Genomic DNA, 4,102 nt, shown 5'->3' with positions numbered 1-4,102 from the left:
AACACATTTTACCCACTTTTATTTGTCAATTAGGACCATTTTATTAATGATTTATCACCTTCAAGTGCACACATTGCATTAGATTTGGAACTTTGCCTAAGTTTCTAAGATCAGTGCACTAGGGGCATTTTGGTCCAAAAAATGAACTTTTGAGAAAATGTACAAGAAAAATTGACAAAGTGCATTTTATGTCCAGTTGATGAATGGTGAAATTATATTTTTAAAATTCATTTTAGTTTGGGAGTAATTAAATAAAAAAGTCAACACTTTCTTAAGTGTCTTAGTTTGTCCTAGTTTTTGGTTTGCCTTTGTGTGAAAATTTTTATATAATTTTGTGCAGCCTGAAACTTGGTTAATTTAATAAATTCTCCCTTCTAATTATGAATTTAATTCTGGACATGAATTAGATTTTATATATCATATGCTATTTAATTGAATTATGTGATTTATGTGACATAGGTGGCATGTGACTTGTGCATCAATTGGGCAATTGAGGTCAACACTCCTTGAGGACAATGGCTGATGGTTTGCACGTGAATTATGATTATTTTGAGGGATTAGATCAGCTAAAATGATGTGGATGACACATGGGAAATTAGGCACACATTGGAATCATCTACAAACCAATAGGAAGTTGCCACCTTGCAAGTGTGACAAGGCTCCCATTTACATTTTAATTTCTTTTTCCTTATTTTAATTAAGCTTCAGCTGATGGGAGACACCAAGGAGCACGCCATTTTAAGTCCCAAATGGGATCCAACACATATCTCATTCATCTTCCACATTCTCTCTCTCTTGTTCATAGTGTTCTTCATTTTCTCTCTTTTGTTCTTCATTTTCCAGCACCCTAACCTCCATTTTCAGCCACCAAACCTCCACAAAACTCATACCATTCTTCTCCTCTCTTCATTTTCGTTCCATCCCTTCCATTTTCACAAGGATTGAAGCTCATTTCCATCATTCAAGAGCTATGGAGTTTGGCCTTCACAAGCAATCACTAGGGTTCTTGAAGATGAAGATTGGCTAAGTTTCTTTGTGGAATCCTAGAGAGATGAAGATGGAGGATGAGTCTTGAGCTTCAAATTGGCTAAGTTCTTTTGTTTCCTATCCTCTTCTCTTTTTACTAGATGGTTAGATTCCTTAATCTAGGGTTTAATCATCTTAGCTTATAAATTCTAATTTGAATTTGATGTTGATGTAAAGAGAGAGGATTGTTTCATTTAATTTCTTCCTTGGACAGCCATGACTGAATTTTGCCACTCTTTGTTTGGCACATAATCTTGTGTTTTTCAATTAGTGAATTTCTTGTGTTATATTGCATAATCTTGTGGTGTTAATGCTTGTGTTGTTGAGTAGCTTGACATAATCTTGTGGTTGCTCAATTTATGTGTTTGACCATGGCTGTTGAGAGAGGATTTTGAGTGAATCACTTGGCTAATGTCTTCACCAATTGGTTAATTGAACTAGGGACTTTAATCTAAGACCTAGGGAGGTTAGCTAATTAGGTTAATTGGCTTAGGATAATTTTCTTAAGTCATGACAGCTTTAGTCAAGAGGAAAGGGAAGCTAAACTTAGCCTAATCATGAGAAGATAATGAGTCCAAAATCAACTAATCTCTAGGGTTCCATTATTGTAAAAAGGAAGTTCATTTCACTCACTTTCACTAGCATTTTAATTACTTGCACATTAGGTAATTAGTTTTAGATAATTAGCTAGGTAACTAAATTCCTACAAACTTTGGTTGATTTATTTCACTAGATAACTTTCAATTAGACTTAAAACCATTCCTTGGGAGATGACCTAGGGTTGGCCCTATATTGCATTAGGGTTAGCTTTAGTGTAATTTTGAGGATAAGCGACTAATTTCCTATCAAAATTTTGGCGCCGTTGCCGGGGAATGGTTTAAGTTTAATTCTAAGGTTGTTTAGTACTTAATTTACATTTTTAGTGTTCCTGGAAAATTTTTTTGAAAAATTATAAAAATTTTTTTTTTGTGTTTGTTTAGTGTTTTTTTGTGTGTTTTGAGTGTTTTTTTTTTTGTTTTGAAAAAAGAAAAAAAAAATTAGTGCAATTTTCGTTGTTTGGTGTAGAGCTGAAAATACTCTGTTTCTAGTGTCTCTGTCTAAAATTGAAAAATTAACTGGGAATGAGTCTGAGGGAATTTGAACTTGAAATTTATTTCATTGAAAGCTCTATATCTTAGCTTCACTTTAAAATTGGTTTGGTCAATTTTGGACGTGGGAAGTGTCCTGTGGAAATTTTACAATCTAACAAGGTCCAGGGAGCCATTACAGAGGATTCCAAAACCCTGTTTCAACTTTGAGTTAGCATATCTTCCTCTTTGTGCGTTCAAATTGATTGATTCCAGTTTCATTTTTCTTATCACTGTCTTATCTTTGTTTCTTGTGTTTAGGATTTTCTTCAATTTTTCCATTTTCCTATTTGAAAGTTTGTTAGAAGCTCTGAAGGTCTTCTGGACGAAATCCTGTTTCTCCAGACTGAGGACCAACTTGTGAAAAATTCTGGGAACGATTGGGAAGGATTTTTAATCTAAAGTTTTTTATAATTTTCCTGTATATCTCTTGTGTTTCTCATAAAAGTTTTCAGGGGAATTTATTATGTGGATTTGCTGATAGAAAATTCACAAGTTCACTGTCTCCAGAGAGCCTACTGTGCGAATTCCAGAATTGCCAAAGCTTCTTGATTGAGCATTTCTAACTCTCTTTCTACTTGTTTGGTGTTATTTTTTTTTTCATTTTGTTGCTATTGAGTATATTAAAAAAAAAAAAAAAATTATTTCTCTTGCTTTTGTGTGTTTTGAATTGTTTCGTGTTGATTTGCATTTTAGTTTAGCTTGTTCTTTGTTCTTAATTTTCTTGAGCTTGATTAGTGCATGACCCGAAGAAAACATACCTCTTTTGTTGAATTAGATCCAGAAATTGAAAGGACTATTTCTAGATTGAGAAGATCACAACCTATTCTTGATTCTCATTTGGTTTGTAATTCAACAATGGAAGGTATCTTAGGACATGAGCATGTGCATAATGAGGGCCATGGGAATGGGAATGAGAATTTGCATGATGATGGCCATGTTAATAATGAATTTGAAGGCTTGCATAACCCTAGAGAGGAGAGGAGCATTAGGCAATTAACTCAACCTAATTGGCATGATAATCCTTATGGCTTATATGTTCCTCCTACTAATGTTCAATTTGAAATTAAATCCTCTTTGATTAATGCATTGCCTAAATTTCATGGGTTACCAGGAGAGGATTGCCATAGGTTTTTGCATACTCTCCTATTGGTTTGTGATACTATGAAGCCTATGCATGTAAATGTTGATGATGTTCAAGCTAAGGCTTTTGTATTTTCTCTTGAAGGTTTAGCAAAGGAGTGGTATTTCAACTACCCTTCTTATGTGAAAGTAGCACATGGGCCGAGCTAAGAAGACTCTTCTTAGATAAATTCTTTCCAAATTCCAAGGTCACCAATTTGAGGAAGCAAATCTATGGGGTCCAACAAGGAGAGGATGAGAGTCTCTATGAGTATTGGACTAGATTCCAAGGCCTTTTGGCTAAATGCCCACACCATCAAATTTCTAGTGAGAATTTAGTCCAATATTTCTATGAGGGCTTGATTCCAAGAGACAAAGTTAACATTGATGCCGCTAGTGGTGGATGCTTGATTGACCTCACTTCCTTAAAGGCTTGGAACTAATTGACAAGATGGCTTCAAGTGGTGCTCAATACTCTACAAGGGAAAAGAGAAATGTGAATATGGTAGGTTCCTCAGTTCTTAATGATTCATATGTGGACTTGCTAGCTGCCAAGATTGGGAGAATGTTGGCTCCACAAATATCTCAAGTGAGCAATGTAAGTACTTCTCAAGCACTTGTCCCTTATTCTTGTACTTTTTGTGACTCACCTATGCATGTAGAAAGCAATTGTCCTATTAAGTTTGAACAAGTAAATGCTATCTACAATGGAAAACAATCCTATGGTGGGAGGCAAGGGCAAGGAGCTTATTCTAATACTTACAACCCTTCATGGAGAGACCATCCTAATTTCTCCTATTCAAATCCAAATGTGGCTTTACAAGACA

General features: G+C 34.9%; 1 non-coding gene across 1 annotated transcript; it reads right to left on the bottom strand.

Moving 5' to 3' along the window:
- Positions 1 to 3,490: 3,490 nt before the first annotated feature.
- Positions 3,491 to 3,597, bottom strand: LOC129307570 (small nucleolar RNA R71). Its single transcript, XR_008592458.1, has one exon. It is a non-coding gene; the product is annotated as a small nucleolar RNA R71 (small nucleolar RNA).
- Between the last annotated feature and the right edge of the window lie 505 nt (positions 3,598 to 4,102).

The sequence above is a fragment of the Prosopis cineraria genome, unplaced genomic scaffold (assembly GCF_029017545.1).
Source record: "Prosopis cineraria cultivar Desert tree isolate PC_DT_omini unplaced genomic scaffold, ASM2901754v1 PC3, whole genome shotgun sequence".
NCBI classification, from domain to species: domain Eukaryota; kingdom Viridiplantae; phylum Streptophyta; class Magnoliopsida; order Fabales; family Fabaceae; genus Prosopis; species Prosopis cineraria.
The sequence above is the reverse complement of the archived record's forward strand: the minus strand, read 5'-3'. Positions and strand labels throughout refer to the sequence as shown.